Source organism: Leptinotarsa decemlineata, unplaced genomic scaffold (assembly GCF_025532065.1).
Source record: "Leptinotarsa decemlineata unplaced genomic scaffold, Ldec_3_MD MMD2_tig00000505_RagTag_RagTag, whole genome shotgun sequence".
Taxonomy (NCBI): Eukaryota; Metazoa; Arthropoda; class Insecta; order Coleoptera; family Chrysomelidae; genus Leptinotarsa; species Leptinotarsa decemlineata.
The window spans coordinates 12,877,398-12,901,684 of NW_027412549.1; the positions used below are offsets into that span (position 1 = coordinate 12,877,398).

General features: G+C 34.9%; 1 protein-coding gene across 2 annotated transcripts in view; it reads right to left on the reverse strand.

Moving 5' to 3' along the window:
* Positions 1-1,613: 1,613 nt before the first annotated feature.
* Positions 1,614-24,287, reverse strand: part of LOC111507014 (gonadal protein gdl) — a 35,710-nt gene continuing 13,036 nt past the window's right edge. Inside the window, exons 4-5 of one of the 2 annotated variants that reach the window (XR_012465180.1) lie at positions 13,439-23,393; positions 1,614-1,949 (exon numbers count right to left, since the gene is read on the reverse strand). The gene's annotated coding sequence lies outside the window, so the exon portion shown is untranslated. The remainder of the gene's footprint in view (positions 1,950-13,438; positions 23,394-24,287) is intronic. The other variant, XR_002722340.2, reaches the window with a different exon arrangement.

Here is a 24,287-nt window from a genome sequence, read left to right on the forward strand (position 1 = left end):
CTCATCTTTGTATAGAGTTAATTTTTGAAATTGATTGCTCCCTCCTTTCTTTGGAAGATTCCCACCTGTTTGTATCAAGATGGAGAAGTAGAAAGCCAAAGCATTTCTATCCCAAAAAATATAGCTATAGTAACATTTGAGTTCACTATATCATTTTTTTTGTGTTTCCTCAATATGACACTGCACAACAAAGTAGCCTTATCTCAAGTTGTGTCTCACCAAACAGGAAGGAGAGAAGGATTTCCATCAGTCCTTGAGGGTGGTGGAAGAGTACACGCATGCTATCGGTATGAAATTCGGGATAGACAAATGTGCAATGGTCCATTCTCGGCATCCTACACCATCTGGATGCCGGAGAGACGTATACTTACCTCGGGGTGGAACAACGCCACTCACAAGGGGTAACAACAGTGAAAAACTCTCTCCGCAGCAAGTATCAGCACAAACTTTGACAGTTCTGGTCATCGGAACGGTCGGGCAAGAACAAAGTTGCTGCAACAAATATGCTTGCTGTATCAACTCGACGTAAAGACTCGAAAAATGATGCATCTCTATAGGAGTTTGCATCACAAACCGTCCGTTCCACGGTTGTACTTCCCCCGACGATAGGGAGGCCGTGGACTTTTGAGTTTGGAGTGTCTACATGACAGAATGGTACTGGATACAGCCTGTAAAGTCGTCAGGAGTTCGGATTCCCTTCTCTATATGGACCGTGACCATGAGCAGACCAGGGCAGCTGCCCGACACTGAACGAGGTGACCACAACTTTGTCACCGAGTTGTAACCCGTTCAGCAAAAAAGATAAAAGCCGCAGAGATCACCTTACTTCTGCGGAAACACAAGGATAAGCCAATGCATGGGATCTTCTTCAATAACATTGGAGACCTTGGCTTATCAAAGCGCCTGACGTTCGCTTTTCTCAAGTCGAATGGGCTGAAGTCGGAAACTGAGGGGTTCATCATGGCTTGCCAGGATGGTGTCTTCAACACCTTAGTCTACCACAGTCGCATGATGGCTATAGAGGTTCCTGACACAAGGTGCAGGGCCTGCCGCGAGGCGCCCTAATGATAGGTAGTGAGATGTTGAGATGATTGCATTATTTCATTTATCGACTCACCAAGTCTAGAGAAAATTCAAACTTCATGAACCTGAATCGTATTTTTAAATGCTAGGTACGATTTTTAACAAAAACAAAAAATATTTTAAGGAAATATTAGTTTTTTTGGTAATCAGACGATTCGCAGAAATACAGGTAAGTTTTATTATTATTATTAAGTATGTTTAACTTCAAAATAGTTATAATGAAAAAAATACTGACCTTCTGGAATACAATACTTATCACTTTTGTTACCTCAAAAAAGGTTTTTGTTATGCTACAAACCGTGCAGGTTTGACCTACGTAGTGTTTGCTGTAAATTCTTATCAGACCTTCCCTTGTAATGGACAAATACAGAATCTCTAATGAGTATTCGTCAAAAGTATTCAGCCAACATCACTGTAGACTAACCCTTGGTACTATTTTCCATGCCGACAATGTCTGTACTTGTCGCTGACCTTCCCGCAGTTTTCAGAGAAAGAATTTAGGTGGGAGTCCAGAAAGTAAGTAGGACACATTTTAACCAAAATCTATATTAAACAGAATAAAATAGGATGTTGACGTATGATGGTATAAAATCCGTGTCTCCTTAATAGAAATATGTTTCAACCTCCTTTGAAGTCTCTGTCCTACAGATACTCTTCTTCGTCATTTGTTTGTACAAGGGGTTAAGGTAAATTATTTTCATGATGGTTTGTTTTTTTAATTTGGTTGAGCCATATCACAGGAGCATTTGAGAATTTATTGGAGTCTTCATTCAAATTGTTGATAACGGTATTGATTGTTTCTTCCTGTAGGTATTACTCCTACGTAAATTGAATCCACGTATTTTCTGATTTTTTTCCTTTCAAATCTGAAAAAGAGGCATTTTAGAACTGAATAAAAGAAACTTATCTACTTTTGTCACTTTATATCAAGAGATATTTTTTTAGATATTTTCAAAATCTTAGTTTACTGAGATTTTTCAAAGTACTTGAGAAATTATTACAAAGTTAAAAGCCTCTGCAATAAACTTCATTCTTCTTTATGGTTTCCATAGGATGTAGCACCATTGCATTTTAGAGATTCTGTGAGAGAATATTCAAATATAGTGTTCCCAAATAGATGGATAGGTTGTTTGACCTCATGCCCTTACATTTTATCTTCTGGGGTTGTCTCAAACATAAGGTCCACCAAACAAAACTTGCAAATATACAAGCCTTGAAATATAGAATAATCCTTGAAATTAATTATGTAATACAATTTTGTCAAGAAGTGAAAGGAGTACATTTTGTACATTTTTTTAATTATTACCATGTCTAAATATTAATATTGTTAACCAAAGCATGGAAATTCAAATTTCTGAAGCCTAATGAAACGCAACTCTCTTTTACTAATTACAATTTTATATCTGTAGATCTGTAAGGCAAAAGATTGAAAAGTGGTTCAAAAGTTTCATGTAAAAAAATATCAAAAATGAAAACCGTCGTTTTATAAATCATATTGTTGTTATCTAGATATAAAATGTATTTTATATTTCGTTTCCTCCATAATAAAATATACAGGCCGTTTTTGAAAATAAGGCAACAGTGCAACGTTTCTTTCATTCGATATCATCGTCAACTCATTTTTTTTAATTGGGGCGATTTGTGTAGCCACTGTAATAACAAATTCAGCTATATGTGATGTTTTTCCCAACACCAAATTGTTATTTTTAACACCTCGACACGTGTTTCGATCACCAAGTGATCATCTTCAAGAGAAAGATTAAACTGGAAAAACTTACAAAGCTAACCCTATTTATACTATACGGGTATACCATACAGGTGTACCACACAAACAGGTATACCACACCATTGGTATCTTAAATTAATTTTACAATTTGCCTTATTTATTAATTTTACAATACGTCTAATCTAATATTATAGCTATAGCTATAATATAAAATATTATAGCTATATATAAAACCATTTTCAAGCTATATAAAAATTAATTTCACATTTGCCTATCTACTTGTCCTAAATTTATTTTTACAATGTGTCCTTATGTAATAGTCAGTAAATCTAATGATATTATTTTAACAAACTATACATTATGCTTTTTGGTATTGGTCCGTCATCGTTATTCATAATACTATTATGTTTATGTTACACTCTCATAAGAATCCAGTTACATGTTGTTAACTTATCTAACTAATCTTAATGAACTGAAGTCTATAGAATGGTTTTATTGCAAAATATGATGGGCGACTGCTGATTTTTCAGGTCTTCCATATTTTAAGTGTGCTAAGTGTTCCTTATATCTTACTTTAATAGATCTTATTGTTCCATAATATTTTGCATCGCAGTCCTTACATTCAACTTCGTAATTCCAGACTTTTCCGAACTCTCGACTTTGTCTTTTGGACTTCAAAAAAGGCTCTATAGTGTATGACTTGTTTTAAAAACCACCTTCATACCTAGTTCCTTGAAAATCTTTCAGCTATATATTACAATATATATGTTTATCATCATCACTGTATTGTCATACAAATCCCGGTCAGAGCTACCTCAAAGAAGTAGGGATCAATAGTTTTTAGGTCTAGAACTCAAACTATACATAAACTCCACATAACGGAAGATTATGTAATATACCAACTTAACGAACAAAAAAATTAATGTCAAAATGCTGTTTTTCATAAATTGATGGATGTAGCCGCTACTAAGTAGTAAGAGACCATCATGAAAAATTTGAAGTTTTATTTCACATTTTTCATAATTGTTTTCCGGTAGGCGTTTACCATAACCTACAGTGTAGGTAGTTGGAAGAGATGAATATTTAAATATTTTATTTTGAAACATTTATTTCCTATCTCATTTAATGTTCAAAATGCCATCCATCGTTTCTTAAGCAAATATTCGCTCTTGCAATAGTATTTTTATGGTACTTTTTCAGCATTTGTGAAGTGAAAGGTATGCAAGCCACCCTTATTGTTTCTTTCAATTCGTCAATATTTCCCAAAGTTGAGATGAATACATTTTCTTTCATGAAGCCCGTGAAGTCCAAAAGGGTCAGGTCAGGTGAACGTGGTGGCCATTTAATAGGACCACTGTTTCCTATCAATCCTCCTGACAGTCATATTGAGAAGATCTCTGCAAATAGTTATGCGATGTGGTGGTGCTCCATCATGTTGAAAATACAGAATATTCAAAGGCAAATATTCCAACAACTCACCTAGAGTCTCCAACGAAAATTTCAAAATAATTCCCACGTCAAAAATGTCTCAAAAAAGTATAGACCTATAATCTTGGTGTCTAGCGCACCAAGCCAAATATCAACTCCAAATCTCTCTTGGAAATGTGTAGCTCTTTGTAGGAAGGAATTTCCTCCCCGTTAATGATAATTAATATTCCTGTTAAACCATCCGTTACTTCACGATGTTGTCTGAGTAGCCATCTTCAAAATATTTTTTCTCTATCGTAGTCTATTAAACGCAAATGGTGCATTTTCCTGACTGTGTGTGGTCTAAATTTATAACATTTCAAAATTTTTCGAACTGATTTAGTCGATATAGCATTATGATGTGCAATCTCCCAAAAATACTTTTTTGTTCTCAATTTTTCGGTATTCGACAACTCCTGAATAAAATAAATATCACTTTAGTAAATCGAAAAGCACTTTCTCGTTATTAGAAAAATTCAGGGTTTTCCCCTCACAAATTCACACAAATAGAATGATTATGAATTTCATTAGTTCGGACTTCCATTGTCTAATAGCTGAATCATCCACATGGAGGAACACTGGCTTTGGAGGAAATTCAAAGTAGCTGCATATACAGGGTGTCCCTGGACTTCCTCTTTTCCTCTCGGGAATGTATAGATGGGGTCAAAATATCACCAGTACTTCATATAACTTTTATTCCTAAAAGTCTTCGTAACCAAGTTACGGGCCCTCGAAGTTACAAAATGAAAAATGTTTTTCTTTGATAACTTTTCAAGTGAATATTCAAAATCATCCAAATTTTGGTAATTGACTAAACAAATGAATTCCGTCGATGAGCTTTCATGCAGGAGTCAGTTGTTTTGCTACAAAGTCAGGAACGGACTACCCCCGATGGTTCACACCCCAAAACTTTGAAATGACAGATATTTTTCAATATTCTTCAACAAAATAAGGTTACTTGGACAATTTTATGAATAAAAGTACTCGTGTGGAAAGTCGATCGGAGCAACGAGTCTTGATAAAAATGTAGTTCTACTCGACGAAATCAAACCCGCTCGTCCACCATTATTTGAAATGAATAATTATCAAAGCAGAAATAATATTGATAACGTTAATTCAACAACATTTATAACAGGAATAATAGAAAGTATGCTAAAATGAAGTCGTAAACAAAAAGTACAGTACCTCTATGGAAGTTTAAGTCACAATTGTGATAGCAGATATTTTTTCAAAAGAAATATCAAGTTCTGTAGATTCGTGGTGTTTTTAAACTAACAAGCTACTCTACTATGAAATATCGAATTCATTCCATATTTTGTATGTACATAATACGTGTGGAATAATCACGTTTCGTGTTGATCAGTTATCTGAATCTCATGAAACTCAACATTCGAATGTTTCAAATTCTTCTTCACAGCTAAACTGTTGAGGAGTTTCACTGATAATTATAATTTTATGGGAGAAATTCTTTAACACGAATCTAAATTTAGCTGAAAAAACGCACATCGGAAAAAATATTTACTATACTAATAAAAAGCAAACGAATGAACTACAAAAACGGCTGCACATGATCAGGTGAAAAATATCCAGGGAATAATTATGTTCCATTTCTTTCACAGATGTTGACAAAAAAACCTTTTAGAAAGTTTTGATAAAAAATGAGAAACTGGAATGCGATTTTGTTTTGTTGAGTGGTGCGTTGTCATATGACTATCATTGTATTGTCAATATTCTATAGGATATTTTGAATTTTTTTGATATGGCCGAACAGTTTACATTCAATGAATATGCAGATATGCATGTATTTTATGGACGAGCATTTTGTAATGCTGCAGAAGCTCGTCGTTTGTATTCCGAGCATTTTCCCAATCGAACGGTACCGTCAAGAGAAACATTCGAGCGTGTCGATCGCAGCGTGATGGAGACAGGTATGTAATAATTGATAATTAATTTCAGCACGTTGTTTTATTTCGATATTATTGTAGGTACAGTTTTGCCAAAACGAGGTGGTGAGGGCGCTCCTAGGACTGTACGTACCGTTGTATTGGAGGAAAATATTTTGGAAGCCGTCGCTGATGATCCTTCAATGAGCATCAGAAATCTATCAGAACAGTTCCATACATCCAAGTCCACTATTCATAGAATAATTAGGGAACAACTGCTCCACCCATTTCACATCCAGAAGGTACATGCCATGACACCTCAAGATTTTCCAGCACGACTGGAATATGCCAATTGGTTCATGGATAGGCAAAGAGAGGATATGACTTTTATTAATCGAGTTTTATTCACTGATGAAGCAGGTTTCAGTAGAGATGGAGTCATCAACTCTCATAATCTCCATATATGGGCCGAAGAAAATCCCCATGGGATATTGCAAACCAAACACCAACGGAAATTCAACGTGAATGTTTGGGCTGGTATCATAGGAAACCATCTTATAGGACCATTCGTTCTACAGGACCGATTGAATGGAGAACGTTATTTGGAGTTCATTCAGAACGATTTGAATGGACTTTTGGAACATGTTCCATTGCAAACCCGAAGAGATATGTGGTTTATGCATGATGGCGCTCCTCCTCATTTTAGTTTGATTGTGCGTGACCATCTGAACCATATTTTCCACAATAGATGGATTGGTAGAGGTGAGCCATATTCATGGCCATCGCGGTCTCCGGATTTAAATCCATTGGATTTCTTTCTGTGGGGGCATCTAAAAAGCCTTGTTTACGCTACACCTATTCACACAAGAGATGCATTGTTGAATAGAATAACATTACATTGTGAAGCCATACGAAACGACCCTGGAATGCTATTTCAAGTACAGAGAGGGTGTCTTCGCAGACTAAGAAAATGTATAGAGAGAGAAGGTGGTCATATCGAGCAGTTTCTGTAGCGGATTTTTCATTTCTGTTTGCTCTTGAGTTTCGTTAGTTAAACGTGTTTGTATTATAAAAATTCGTTATGAACATTTTACCTATCATTTCCATTTTCCTTAAAAACTAATATTTTCGAATAATGGTAGACATCTCAGGATAAATGTTGTTGAATTAACGTTTTCATTATTATTTCTGCTTTGATAATTATTCATTTCAAATAATGGTGGACGAGCGGGTTTGATGTCGTCGAGTGAAACTACATTTTTATCAAGACTCGTTGCTCCGATCGACTTTCCACACGAGTACTTTTATTCATAAAATTGTCCAAGTAACCTCAATTTGTTGAAAAATATTGAAAAATATCTGTCATTTCAAAGTTTTGGGGTGTGGACCATCGGGGGTAGTCCGTTCCTGACTTTGTAGCAAAACAACTGACTCCTGCATGAAAGCTCATCGAAGGAATTCATTTGTTTAGTCAATTACCAAAATTTGGATGATTTTGAATATTCACTTGAAAAGTTATCAAAGAAAAACATTTTTCATTTTGTAATTTCGAGGGCCCGTTACTTGGTAACGAAGGATTTTAGGAAAAAAAGTTATATGAAGTACTGGTGATATTTTGACCCCATCTATACATTCCCGAGAGGAAAAGAGGAAGTCCAGGGACACCCTGTATGTTGTCCAACAACGCATTCAGCCAAGCTAACGCAACATATGGAAACCCATAATCAAGCTAAAAATGGCCAAGTCCCGCCAAACGGTTATCTCCCGCTAAACCGGAAAGCGGAGATAATTAAGAGTACTCGAGTGACCCATAGATAGTTATCTCTCGGAGGAATTAGTCCAGTGATCACCTGAAGACGATTATGGATACTAACGGAGACACCTAATGCATCATAATGTACAAGATAGAAATCGTAATACACAGAAATTTACTCCATCATAACGTCAAACGATAGAAATCGCAACCTATTCACACCTATTCACAATCGGCCAAATAAACCCAGCTCCTTAACGAAGCCGATAAGTTTGTATGGTGAGTGGTCTTTCAGGTCAGATCGTGAGAGTACGGATCTTTCGAACTCAAAGAACCTGATTCGGTCCCCAGCGGGACAGGCACAAAGTATATGCTCTGCTGTTTCATCATTTTCCAGACAGAGGCGACACACACTGTCTTCCGACAGTGCAAATCTCTGCATATAATGATTCAAATGACAGTGACCTGTAAGAAGACCTGTTAGACATCGTAGATCATCCCTACTGTAGTCCAACAACTGTTTGGAATCGAGCTTCGAAGGGTGTATAAACGCCTTGCAAGTGGGCCAATACTAGAATATTCTGCCAGAAGTCCATACATCTTCTTGCCATCCAAGTGTTCAGTGTTTGTTTGGCAAAGCCCAAAGCGATGCCAATGGCAGGTTCTGGTCCAATGAAGCCGCTTGCAGCACCCTCCTTTGCAAGAGAGTCATCAGCTTCATTGCCTTCCAGGCCAGTATGGCCAGGAATCCAGACCAAAGACAATCCGTTAAGTCTTCCTATCGAGAAGAGTCGTTTTTGACAGTTTGCTACCAATTTAGACATTGCTCGGTAGGAACCAAGAGCTTCCAACTCCGCTTGACTGTCCGAGAATATTTTTATTGACTTGTGTGTGAGGTTGGATTTATCCAATCTCTCTGCACACAATTCAATAGCGTAAATTTCCGCTTGAAATACAGTCGTCTAAGTTCCTAGGCAGGTAGATAACTCTGTCCTGGGTCTGCGACTGAAAACACCTGCACCAAAACCGGAAGTTGTTTTTGATCCATCTGTGAACCAACAACTATCTGCTCTTAGTATTTCCTCCTCCCGGAGGATTCAGTCCTCTCTACTCGGGAATAGTACTTTATAAGGCAGTTCGTAGTTGACGGTTGGAGGCATAAAGTCAGATGTCATTTCCAGAATTCTGTGACTTCCAGTGTCAACCAACAGTCTGTTGCACTCTGCATTGAACTGATTTGTGTAATTGGCAATGTGCACAAGTCTGTATGCAGTCCATCTAGCCTCTCTCTCCAGAATAATGTGGAGAGGAGATAGATCAAGAAGGATCTCCATGGCCACTGACGGTGTGGTACTGATGATGGCACCACTGATAGCCAGACAAGCCTGTCTCTGTAAGCCAGAGAGCTTGGCTTGGGCCGTTTTCTGTAAAGCCTTCGGCCACCAAGCAATTGCACCATAAGTGATCATTAGATGACGCAAGGAATTAAAATTTCGTTAAGAAATCTTCGCTCTTCACACCATCTGATGAAATTCACTGATAATCCTTACTTTCATTTATATTTTAATAATTATCGGAGAATGTATAGGAATACCATTAGACTTGCTAAAGAAATTTACTTCAAAAATAGAATTGATATAAATAAAATGAAAGAAAGTTGGTCTATCATGAATGATTGGAGAAATAATACCAAAAAGAGCAGAGATATTGAAATACCAATCAGTGTGGACGATATAAATGAATTCTATTGTTCGATTGGACAGAAACTCAGTCAGAATATTGTGGTACCATATGACCCACTGATTAATTTAGAAAATGTTGCAATCAATGAATCTCTTCAATTGGATGATACGAATATTTATGAACTGTTTGGAGTTTTTGGTGATATAAGGAATAAATCAACATCTGGTTATGATGAAATTTCAATCAAAATTATTGAAAATCTTCCGATAGAAGCGCTCAGAACTCTTGTATCACTAATCAATCTTCCATTCAGAAATGGCAGGTTTCTATCCTTTCTAAAATTGTCGATAGTGATTCCTTTATGTAATGTTTGTGGGAAGATGTAAATAACGATGAGTCTAGATTGATTCGTTTATTGCACAATACTTGACATCCAACGGCTTACGCCAGTTACATATACGAACGATACCGTAACAACTTCACACTCTCTATACATGTAGTACCTTCCGTCATTACTCAAGGGCCCCGCGTCCCCTCCTCCTTTTCGTGACCTTCCCTTCGGCTATGTGCCGCGCATACATATTTGACTATTGGCGGGAGGTTCGAATTGTGAACGTTAATATATTACACCCCTCCCTTGCTTAAATAATAAACATATCCTAACAATTGAATTTACTCGGCGCTCTCCTAGGTCTACTAGATTTTCCTATTTCTACGTGGGGGTTACAAGTTTCTACTGAAGCGAATTCAGGCGCGTTACCAGAGTGAAACATTTGTAGTTTCCCTAACCTCATCGCTATTTAATCTAACAAATTCTTCAAACATATTATTGGTGACATTTGACATATCTGTAAGACTATTACCTTCAGCATTGTGTGCCTCCCCATTGCTTACTTGAACTATTTTTGGGATATCTGTTGTGGAAATGTTTCGACCTACTCTACTGACCTCATCAATTCATTGCAAAGCTTCTCGATCCTCCGTTTCGCAGTTCTGCCTCCTCCGTCTCTTTCGAATTTGGTTTGTATGTCTTTTCCATACTTGTCCTGTTGGAAGCTTACATAGGTAAATCATTTTTCCTAACTTCTTTTGGATCGTCCCTTTAGCCCATTTGCTCACAGACTTTGTCTTGTAATCCTTAATCCACACTTCGTCTCCCTCTTCGAAGTTTTTCAGCTTCTTCCTCTCAGGAATGTGTTTTTCCTGCCTTCCATTGGTAACATTTGTCTCTTCTTGTGGTCTGTTGATTCTTTTTTGTAAAAGGCTCAACCTCGTTTTGACTGGGCGTCCGAACATCAGCTGTGCGGGTGATGTTCCTGTTGAACAATGATCTGTATTCCTGTAATTTACCAGAAAACGAGACACAAGTATATGTAGCTGTACTCCTTTATTCAACGGATCTGCTAACGCTGTTTAAAGTTTATTTTTGAATGTTCGAGCCATGTTTTCAGCGGCCCCGGTACTTGCTGGGTTGTATGGTGGTGAAGTCAGATGCTGAATTCCATTCCTTTGGAAAAATGTTTCCATGTCCTTCGATACAAATGATGGACCGTTGTCTGTCACTACAGTGTCCGGTAGGCCAAACCTAGCGAATATCTCTCTCAATTTCATCTCCGTGTCCTTACTTGTGATAGTCCTCATTTCGAATACTTCTGGCCACTTCATATAAGCATCGATAGCAAGCAGAAAATTCCTTTGTTGAATTTGGCCTAAAAAAACAAATGTATTCGTTCCCATGGCCTTTCTGCCAAGGGCTATGGTTGTACTACTTCTTTTGGTGGATTCTCCTTATTTTCCTGGCACGGGTTACATGCTCTCACATGCTTTTCTACCTCCTGATCCAAACCGGGCCACCACATATATGATCTTGCCAAGCTTTTCGTTTTCACTATGCCTAAATGGCTAGTATGCAGCTCTTCTAGCATACGTCTTCTTAGGATTTTCTGAATCACGATCCGATGTCCCCATAAAATACATCTATACAACTCGTCAGAGCGTACAAAAAAAATTAAAATTACCTATTCCTTGCAACTCTCTGGTCAAGGACTCCTTATTTTACAATGGTGTGAAGATGTATAACCATCTGCCGAGTTACACTAAAGAGATAAATATTGATACCAATCAGTACAGAAAAATGATTAAAGAAATTTTGAGTAGTAGACCCTATTACAGTTTGACCGAGTTCTATACCGATCATTTTTACCTTATCATGTTTTATGTGTATGTATGTTTCAACCATTGTTTGTGGTTTTTTATTCAGTGTTTTTATACTTAGGTTTACATTATATTTTATCTATATTTTTATATTCATATGACATTTACGTATTCTTTTATATTTACTTACTAACTTTGTCAACAAGATTTTTTCTTTGGACAATGAAGTATATTTCATACATACATTGGTCTGACAATCATCACATAAATCCAATGGATTTATTTGGGACCTAAACCCCAAGTTTTACCACAAAACCTTCGACATGTCCATAGAGGCAGTCTGGCTTTGTTTAAAACTTTTTCCAAGTGAGCGTTCCAGGTGAGTCTTTTATCAAGGACAATGCCAAGATATTTCACACCCGTTCCAAATGGAATGACCACACCATTGAGGAAAAGTGGCGTTAGATCGTCCAATTTTCTTCTCTTGGTGAAGGGGATTAACACAGTTTTACTGGGGTTGACAGACATCTCCTCCCTCAGGCACCAACTGTGAACAACGTTCAACGCGCTTTGGAGGATATTACAAGCTAACCTTTCCGACGTGGACCTTGCCAGGATGACAAGGTCATCTGCTTAAGCTTGCAGATCAACTTTCCTTCTGTCTAGGGCATCAAGCAGACTATCCACCAGGGGCGACCACAGAAGGGGAGATAGTACCCCACCTTGAAGGCTACCGTGACCCTGAACCTGATAGCCTCGCCTTGAAGAGTCGTAGATGCAGTTCTGTTTACTAGCATGGCATAGATCCAGCCAGTTATGGCCGACTCTATACCCTTCCTAGCCAGAGATAATCCTATAGATTTAGGTAGTGCATTGTCAAATGCTCCTTCAATATCAAGAAATACAGCAACCTCAATCTCCTTGTTGTCAAGAGATTGGGAGATTTTCTCAACGAGGTTGTTTAATGCTGAATCTGTCGATTTGCAGGTTTGATAAGCATACTGGTGGTTATTCAGGGGGGATTCATATAATGCTACCCTCCTGATATGTCCGTCCAGTATCCTCTCAAGCCCTTTCAGTAGGAAGGATGTAAGGTTGATTGGTCGTTGGAATAATGGTAGTGCCAAATTATTTTGTGTAAACAAAATTAATGAAATACCAAGTTACAAAACTATCAATATAACTTTGGATCCTGTAAAAAGTGGGACTTTGTTGATGTCAAGGTTTCAAAATCAAGAACCACGATATGTGAAAGGTTCGTAGTTTCATCATATTGATACAATACTTTAAATCTACCCAATTATAATCAAAACCAAACCAAAACGTATGTAGGTGAGTGCAGTATAATCCTGAAATCTATCAAGTATGCGTTTAATTTAGTGATTTGCATTTGATTTGGAATCAACTGATGTTAAATATTTTTCAGATACCTTCAGAAAACATGTGGGCGAGACTGTTGAAAAAAAAATATCTATTCAATGTTTCAAGAAAAGAAATAACTTTCGGACATACATAGAAAGCAAAGATATTTAACTAAGGTGAAAAAACTATACTTTTAATAAATATTTTTTCTGAATTGGGTGACAAATTAAAATGTTTTTTTGCATTCGATCAACATATATATAAGTATAACTTGGCGTACAATCTTCCCCTCTATCATGAAAGATTCTTATGTGTAGTAATACTTACTGAAAATATTGAGTTCTTGCTTCTGTTCCACAACATATCTATTAGAATTTTAATCCATCTATTTACAATACACATCTTTTAAATGATAGAATTCTCTATTTTTATTTAGATTCCATCTATTGCTGAATGAAAATAGGAAGTATGTTTTAAGATATTCAACACAGAAAAGTGAATGTCAATCATCACAAAGCCTTCAAGTTGGATTTTCCAATGCAGCAGAGCCATCTTTAGCAAATTCGAGAAGATACTGATTCAAATTCCAGGTAATTGTACAAATCTATTGTGACTATGGATATATTATGGAGTTTCAATTGAGCAGATTAATAATCCTCTTGGGATAAAGAGTGTAGGTATTGATTCATAATAATAATAATATCTTTATTCCTCTTGAGAAACACAAGGTTTATAGACATGTCGAAACAAATGGCGCAATTAAAATCAGGCTATATACATCTTAAGATGTATATAGCCTGATTTTAATAGCCAATGGTGGTCATGAATTGAGAAATAAAAAATATGAAGACATACTCATTAAGAAGTTCAGTACAAACATTTGATTTAAATTACAATACACATACATATTAGTCAACTGGGAACATTCATATTATTTAGGTGTCCACATTGAAGGCATCTCTATTCAATTGGACACTTCCATAAAATTCATTGATATCATACAGAGGATTTCAGTTAAGAAAAACTTCAGAAAGTACTTAAATCTATTGAATGTCTAGTGGCAGAGTATTGTATAGCTTAAGGCCAATATTGTCAGTCCTTTTCAGCCTATTTGCTTGCATGACGAGGTCTGGTTTATTTCTAGAATCATGATGGTGTATGTCTGTACGATAGGTGTAATTATTTATATTTAGTCGAATATGTAGTAGGTTTTCATAAACAATGACTGAATACAGTGTCATTATTTTGAGATTTTTAAACATTGGAAGGCAAGGATAAACACTTTTTCTAGATGACATTTTGATGCACTGCCCCAGGATATTATTCCATATCTTAGAACTGAGTAAAAAAGAGAATGATATGTAGTGAGTGCTGCGTTCTATCTTTTTATGTTGCAGGGTCCGTCTATCATTGCAAATATGGAGCAATTCAACGTAGAAGGCTTTCAGTGATCCATTTGATAATTATCCACACATCCACTACCTATACCTGCATAAAGCAATGTTCAACTGGGAGCTCATCAGCCTAGCTTCACATCGACTTACAAGAGATCATCTGTAAACACCTTAATCTGATGTATGCCTGAATCACCTGAATTTCTGGGAAATCTAGATTTTTCTAGAGACCAGTGTTACTGATTTTTCTATGTATAACTTTGATGTAAATAAATCTGCTGGTCTCGAAAAATTTGTTGAATTTAATATTTCATATTTGTTTGGAATACTACAATAAAAGTTGTTGGGAAAATTATTGATGTGAAGAAGAAACACTGTTGGTACTAAAATGGATCCCTGTAGAACATTAGCATTGAAAGGTCGAGTTTATAGTCTCAGAATGAGGTTAACTTGAAATGTAGGCAGGAGTCATAAACTCTATTCATTGAAGAAAGTATCAGCTCAGATTACCAATACATAAATTCGTATTTTCCAACTGGCAATGTATGCGTAGTTCGAAATCTTCAGCAATTTGTTCAAATTTGAATAACAATTCAATTAAATACTATGATCGCTTGTAGAATTTGACAGATACCAAATCTAGTGGAAACGAGTTTCACGAATAGGGCAGACAAAAAGCAAAAAGTTATAATTAACCCGTGTCTCTCGGCAAATGGTTTGATGGAAGCAATATTATCCAACAGTACGACGGTGAGCCACAAGATTCAATAAAATAATAGAAAATATTAACGTTGTGGATTCCAATGAGTTACGTGAATCAACAATGCTTTGAGACTGAACCGCTACGAAGAGTAGTATGCCAATGAATGTAAAACGAGGAAATACAGGAACTAAATTAATATACGAAGCAGTCTATTGCATATGTTTAATGAAAATGAAGTGAATTAATTATTGTCAATCATCTCTCTAGTAATTATATTGAATCTGTCAACAACATTTCCACTATCAATGAAAAATTAAAAAACGTTTAATATTAGTTCGAAACATAATTTTGGTTACCTTTGATGAAACTCAAAGTAAAATGCATTTGAAATAAATTCTACCCTACGTAGTGTAGCAAATTTCCGCTAAGAATATGATGGTTATTCTGCTTAGAATATTTGTGTTTGGGCCATCAATTATGGCCCCGGTAAGCTATTGCGAGACAGACTTGATCCGCGCGCAACCAAATTATGATGGATTACATTGAGTTTATGATACAATGTGAATATGATGCATTACGATTATGATCGGTTAACGTTTCTATAAGTACATTATGAATTTGTACTTTATGACAAAGTACGTTCTGCTGTTTTATGTTATGATGAATAGTGATTATGACGGCTTATGTTTCTCTGCATTACGTATTCTGTATATTACGATCATGATCTTGTAGCGTTATGATGCATTGCGATTTCTCTCCTTTGATGTTATGATGGAGTACATTATGATGAATTACATGTACCCGATACTAACAATCGAAACGTCGTGAAGTAATTTTTCTTTTTTATTGTTTTTTTCAGGGATTTCAAATCATTTTACCTATATATATAATATTAGACAATGGAAGTCCGAACTAATGAAATTCATCATGAAACATTGTCAATCACCTTCAAACAAATGTAGAATGATTATAAACATACTTGACAGTAAATTTGACAATTATACATATTCTGGTCATTCATGGCTCACGTTAAACAAATCAATTCATTTCAGTACTCTCCTAAATTTTGTCTCCACTATTTTTATTTACCAGAAAATATCAGAAACGAACATTTATGTTTCATAAAAATTGACTTCTGAACAGTTTTTCTATATTTATACAAAAGCAATGGAATGCATGGGCGTTCACTTCTACTTACAAATTTTCAAAAGATGTGTGGGGTTGATGTATTTTTGATTTCAAAGATATTGGTTTCTACTTTTTTGAGACTACACAAATAATCATAATGTTTTTACGGAGACACAAGCGTTGTAATACATAGTCTTATATGTAATAGACCATATCACAATGAAGGAATGGTCGAATGACAAATTGTTTGAAATGGTTTTGCTGCGAATGCGTCAGGGTCACAGAAATTGTAAGTTTAGATCAGTATTGGAGGTGTTTCCCTTGTGGTAATACTGATTCAAGAATGTCAAAAATAAAATGCCAGGAATTTTCCGTCTATCTCAGTTAGACAATAAATCGGAAGCTTCATTAAAGTCTATACCTTTGCAAAGTATGAAAAGTACAAAAAGTAGGTTACAAGTAGCAGACGTAATTATAAATTGCGATTACTACAAGTAGAGATAGAACTATCAAGGAAAGAACGAGAATTGTTTAAAGAATCGCGAAGACTTCTAGAGGAAAAGTTTGAAGATAGTCAAGATCTGAACTATGAAGAGTTAGAAAAAGCTGACCCTTGGGCAAATGAGTTGTTGTCGCTGCAAATAGAAAGTGGTATGGAACCAAATGAAAACGAAGACTTCAAAGTTCATGAGAAATCTTTATAAATAGAAAATATTTCTCATAGGAAACAGAAAACCAAAAATTCAACAAATCACTCAATAAGATACCTTTGAATTTGGAATATCCTTCACTCACACTACACCAACATGCTGCACGACGATCCACTCCTTGTGAATAGCCACCTTTCAGTGAAAAAACATATTATTATTGGCCTCTTTTCATCTGTAGTTTTGAAAGACCTACAGAGCTTTGTGGATTTGACAATTATGAAAACTAATTGAGATTGCAAAAACTTACATAAATTCCATTAGACATCAAGCACCTCCAAAACAAGAAAAACCGGAAACTCTAGTTGAGTTTACCTTAGCAGTCACGAATGTATGTGTTACAAGTTAGTAAAATTACTGAATACCTCAATAACACCATGCAATGAACGAGCTCCTGAATAAGCTTCCTTCACAAACTGGGCTTTACATTGCATGTTCTGATGATTTCACAGATTGGATGTATAACTTGGCTACTAATGTGCTGCTTTACCCATCTTAGCCATTGCAGGGCGTACCAAGCAAAATCATAACAATGAGCAAACAAAAGTTCATAGTTCTGAGTCTGTAGTAAGGAATGATACACAGTCACATGACAAAATATTAAAGTGTAAAGTATGTAGTAAAACCTGCAGATATATATATATATATATATATATATATATATATATATATATATATATATATATATATATATATATATATATATATATCGGATTGCAAACAGTTTCAAGAATATTCCATAACTGATAAATGGAAAGTCGTCAAAGACTTGAAAATGTGCAGATCGTGTCTAAAACGACATGGATTTCCCTGTAAATATCCAGTAAAATGTAATGAGAATGACTGCCATTGGAAGCATCATCCACTTCTTCATAAAAACTGAAAGTTTTCAACGGAATCCACCATCCCAATCGAATGCATAGATAAGATCAGAAGTCAACGTGTATCTTCAGAACTCTTCATTAAGTGTTCATTTCCGGATATGCCCGGATTGTATCGCCCTCAAGAATGGCGATACAAGAAGTAATAACGTTGGCCTTTTTGGATGAAAGATCGTCAATGAAGATATCGTTAAAGATCTCGACATACAAAGAGAAATGGAACCTTTGTGTCTAAAATGGACCGGTGAACAGAATCGTCAAACCCTAGAGATGGCCAAACTCACCCTTATCTGAAAAATTTACCCAAAACTCACCGTTGATTACCCTTATCTGAAAAATGTACCCGATGTCAAGCCCATTATATTGTTTGAATTAGTTAACTGGGACTTGGCTCTACCATTTCGTATCAAAGAGGGACATGAAGGCCAAACTATCTCTGCTAAATGTAGATTATGGCGACAGTATTTGCGCTGTTATTCATGGGGTGATCCTATTACAGATTCACAGTTCTCTAAATGACTGACTTGGTTGAACTATCCACCTGAGATATAAAAACTATCCATTCCAAGATGTCACATTGACAATTTTCTAATGTGGAAGTTCTGTAATGTACAGCTTTATATTTTTGTTGATACAAGTGAAAGCGCTAGCGCTGTAGATGCTTATCTTAGGATCTGCAATGAAGACACAAAATGTTCATTTGTTGATTCCAAAACTCGTGTAGCACTTATTTAAACTCCAAATCATGCCTCGACTATTAAAAAAGGCACCTTCCTTTTACTATTCACGAAACCATTTATTGGTGAGACTCTAAAATTGTTTTAAGCTGGATACGACCTAAAGATATAAGAAAACTGCAAGATTGTTGCTCACAGAGTTACGGAATTTCATGACATTTCCATGATTTCCAACTCGCACTATGTTCCATCTTAACTCAACGTCGCAGATGAAGCTACAAAGTGGTCCAAGCGACCGTCATTGAAAGCAACGGACAGATGGTTTGTGGGGCCGGAGTTTCTCTATTCTAAAATATAAATGTGGCCAATGGAGCGTGATGAAAAACATTGTGCTCAACGAACTGAGAGCATTAATGAAGCACAAAAAAATCTTCTGAACATCAGTTGTTCTATCAGTAGTTATTAATTATTATGCACAGTAGTTTATGTCCATAAATTCATTAATTCAATACGGAAAACTAAACTAAGAATAGTGATGGCAAAGCCAGAAGCAGCTAAAGAAATTCTCCGAAATAAAAATAAAATTAAAACATACAAAGCAACTATCTTTGGCAATCAAACCAAAGCCCAAAGAGAATATTATAATAAAATAAAGAAACAGTTAGAAGAAAGTAAGAGCAGAGGGGAAAATAAATATATAAAATATATAAATAACATACACACATTAGTTGATTGTCCTCCTTCAAAAAACTATTGATAACAAGAAAAGGTACGGAAGTGCATGATTGCCCCAATTTTAATGAAGACATCATTTATTTAAATACTGAAAGTTTTTTGCCACATAAAACTGAAATAATTGCTTATATTGTATGTTATAACCCCACAATAATAGTGCTAAGTGAATCAAGAGTTACCAAGGATGTAGAATATTTTGAAATACAAATGAATAACTATAGTGCAGTCCGCTGTGACAGTTATAGTCGACATACAGGAGGAATTCTAATTTTTATAAGAGAGGGAGTGGACTACAGAATTCGAAAGAACAGTATTATTCCTGGAAATTATTGGATGAGATGTATTTGAAGTAAACATATCAAATAAGAGGTGGTTGATTGGAGGTCTGTATCACTCGCCCAGTTCAAGTGAAGCTATATTTACTGATTGTTTGGGGGAACTATTTGAAAACTATTTTCTTAAAAATAATTTCATACTGTTGGGTGATTTTAATATTAATTATGCAGATAACAATGCTTTTTATAGTAGAAAAATAAAAAATTTGTTAAATATGTATGGTTTTGCTCAAATAGTGACGCAGTGTACTAGAATTACAATAAACGCAAAAACCTTAATAGATTATGTGGTAACTAACTGTTGCGATGTTCAAGCATCTGTCTCTCATACGCCTAAGATAACTGATCGTTCAATGATATCTGTCAGTTGTTTCAAATCTAATATAAATATTCCTGAAAAAAATCTGATTGCTAGAAATATTACTTCTGAGACATATTCAAACATAAATATTGTTAACGAAATCTTAAATGAAATATTTGATAAAACTAAAATAATTATAGATAATCTTGCACCTGAACACACTATCTCAATAAAAAATAATAAGTTGCCTTACTATGATTTGGAATTGAAAAATAAAGCTAAGGAACGAAACACATTTAAAAATAATTACAACTCACCTCAGCGAGAACAATTCTGGGAAAACTATAAAATTGTTAGAAATCAGTATGTTAATACGTTAAAAAAGAAAAGGATACTTTTTTATGAACAACAAATTAACGCAAATTGTAATAATCCAAGACAGATGTGGAAACATCTTAAATCAATAATAAATCCGGTTAACAATAGTAAAATGAATAAAATCATCTTTCGTGAAAACAATTCAATAACAATTAGTGAAAATGAACATGAGATAGCTGAGAATTCCAATAATTACTTTGTTAATAGTATTTCAAATATCTCTAAGGGTATCCCTCAATCTGATAAATGGTCATCCACAAATTATTCAGTTATAAACAGTTCTTTTTCCAAATTTAAACTATTAACGATGACTCAACTGCGGAAGATTATTCATTCCTTAGACAATAAAAACAAGTCTGAAGTACTAAATAGCAAATTTTTAAAAGAAACATTTGAGGTATTTGGGTATGTGATGTTAAACCTGGTGAATACATCTCTGGATAAAGGAATATTTCCAGATCAACTGAAGATAACTTCTGTTATTCCTATACCAAACATTAGTAATACAATTGAAGCAAACGATTTTCGCCCAATTAATACTCTACCAACTTTGGAGAAACTCCTTGAACTAGCAGTTTACGAACAATTAGTTGCATACTTTGATGATAATGAAATATTCTTAGGTAAACAGTCAGGATTCAGAAAAAATCATTCCTGTGAATCAGCTATTCAGTATACTTTCTCTAGATGGAAAAATGCGTATGATGAAAATAAATACACTTTAGCTGTCTTTCTTGACTTCAAGCGCGCATTTGAAACAATTGACAGAAACATTTTGATGAAAAAATTAAATTATTATGGGTTAACAGGCTCTGTGCTGGCATGGTTTCTTAGTTACCTTAGTGAAAGAAAACAGAAAACAAAAATTGGTTCAAAAATATTTGATGAGATAGATACCAACATTGGTGTTCCCCAGGGAAGTGTACTTAGCCCACTTTTATTTATTATATACCTAAATGATATTTATTATGTTCCTGGGCTACATGAACTTAATCTGTTTGCAGACGATACATTAGTTTATACTTCGAATACAGAACTCAATGATGCTGTAGATACTCTCAAAGGTTCTATGAAGAACATCGAAAAATATTTACATATGAATAAATTAAACTTAAATGCAGATAAAACAAAAGCTATGGTGATAACAACTAAATGTAAACTGAATTCTATTGATTATAATGAAATAAAAATTGAAATTGGTAACACTACCTTGGAATATGTGTCTGAATAAAGTATCTGGGAGTTATTGTAGACAACACTTTGAGTTTGAACAGTCATGCTGAATACGTTATAAACAAAAATTTTCAAAAAAATTATGTTTTTTTTTCAAGGATAGCAAATAATTTGACTATTAACTCCAGAATATCAACATATAATTGTATAATTAAACCTCATTTTGAGTACTGTCCAACTTAAATGAATTTAATAAACCAAAATAGGCTTTCCCAACTTCAAAAACTCCAAAATAGGGGCATGAGAATTATATTAAGATGCAGTCGTTATACTTCTATTGATCACATGTTAAATATACTACAATGGCTGTCGATTTCAAATTGATTATTCTTTTTAACAATGGTTTTTATATTTAAAATAACCAAAAGTTTCCAACCAACATATTTTAATGAATTTTTGGTTTTCAATAATCAAATACATGAACATGACACAAGATCTTATAATAATGTTCATATATATAGAACTCACACTGGTGGCGGAACGAAAAACTTATTCTACAAGAGACTACGGGAATTCAACAATTTACCAAATGCCATTAAAAAGGAAAATACTGTAAGAGGGTTTAAAAGTAAATTATTTGAATACCTAGAGCGTTAGTTAGTTGGAAAATATGTATATTATATGTATGTTACTATATCAATATTGGTTTTCAACATTGGGTCTTATAAATTGTATATTTTTTATTATTATCTTTTTATTTAGTTTACCTTCATTATTGTTATTATCTATATGCAGATTTGAATTTTATTAATATTTTTGGCACTGTAGAAATTTAAATTGGTAATTAGTTATTATGTCTTGTAAGATTATTATGTATCCTATAATAAAGATTACTACTACTAGATTACTACTGTATTAAGGTAAGCGCTAAACGCTCAATAATTTCACCTCGAGAGAGCCATCTTACGACATTTAATATCAGAAAGTATCACATTACTTTCAACACAAAAATCACGAGAGCTCTTTAACGAGATTGGACAAAAATATTGTATTCCCAAGTTAAAAAGAACTTTGAACAAAGTACGAAAGAATTGTCAGGTATGTATTATCAACTCCGCAGTACCTGCTATACCGGAAATGTCTCCTCTACCTAATTGTCAACTAGCCACTTTCATTTCTCCATTTACCCATACAGGTGTAGACTATTTTGGTCCGATGAATGTAATGGTTGGAAGACGTATAGAAAAACGCCGGGGAGCATTATTTACATATCTAACAACTATAGGGCAGTACATATTGAAGTATAGACCATGAAAACTGCATCCTCTGTTTTAAGAATTTCATGAACAGAGGAGGAAGACATATATATTGTGATCGCTGAACTTTGTCGCAACCGAATGTGTTCTTCGTGAGGAACTCAAAAACCTCAAGATGAAAATTATTGCAGAATCATTCATAAGCCCTCAATTATCACTTCTTTTCAACCCACCATTATCACCATATACGGGAGGTGCCTGGGAGCGCCTAGTCAAGTCAATCAAGATTGCATTATTTGATGCCTTGCCAACTAGAAATCCAACAGATCCACTGCTGATGAGTTGTTTGATAGTTGCAGAAAACATTAATAACTCCAGGCCGCTAACCTATCTTCCAATGGACTCTGAAGAATCAGAAGCACTAATCCCAAATCACTTCTTAGTTGGTTCTTCTAATGGTGACAAACCTATAGTGGATTTGGATGTTGCTGAAAAGATCTTGAAATTCAGTTCTCTATACAGGGAGCAGTTGACAAAGTATTTGGACGACTATTCGTTGCAGAATACATTCCCGACCTATTGCTATGATCAAAATGGAGTAACCAGTACGACCACTACAAAGGGATATAGAAGTTATTTGTGATAAAGATCAATCCCGTTGCAATTAGCCAAAAGGAAGGGTAATAGATATCAAAGTGTCAAGTGAGAAAAGCCAGTTTTTAAACTTCAGCTGGTATTTTCGAAAGACCAGTAGCAAAGCTTGGCTTATTATGTGTGGACAAACCGAATGATGGTACACCGTTTCATTTCGAAAGCGCTGTATCGGGCGGGCGAGAGTGTTAGAAATAACCATTAACATTTGTTAATTTTTCAATAATTTTTCATATTTCTTATTTTGTTCAATATTTTAATCGTTCAATATCATAATTCATCCTGTATGTATGAAAATCTTATCTGACAGGAGAAAGAGATTAATATTGAAATTCTCTCTTGAGATGTTTGAATTGGGTACAATCGCAAGTTGAAAATGTTTCTTTAAATTGTTCATTTTCTTATTCGCATTATTTTCAGGAGTTTCGAGTATACATATATATATATGTATGTATATATATATATATATATATATATATATATATATATATATATAGACATATACATTATACATAGTTATAGTGGTTAATTGACATATAGTGCAAATTGGTCCCTCAGTAACCCATTCAAACTAATTATTCTCAACAGAGACTCTATACATCTTTCATGACATAATACAGTCCCTAGAACTTCTAGATTTCTAAAGACATGTAGTGGTATCTACAAATACTTTTTCCAATTATTGAAGGCTTAGAAGAATAAATTAAGTGAAAACACTCAAATATTTGGGAAAAAACAAAACCTCTAATACAACTGATGTATTATCTTAGTTTCAAGGAAATCAAAGACACTCCTGCGACCTGATGATCTTCAATTTGCCAGAAAGTGAAGATGAAATCAAAAAAGTCAAAGAAGAG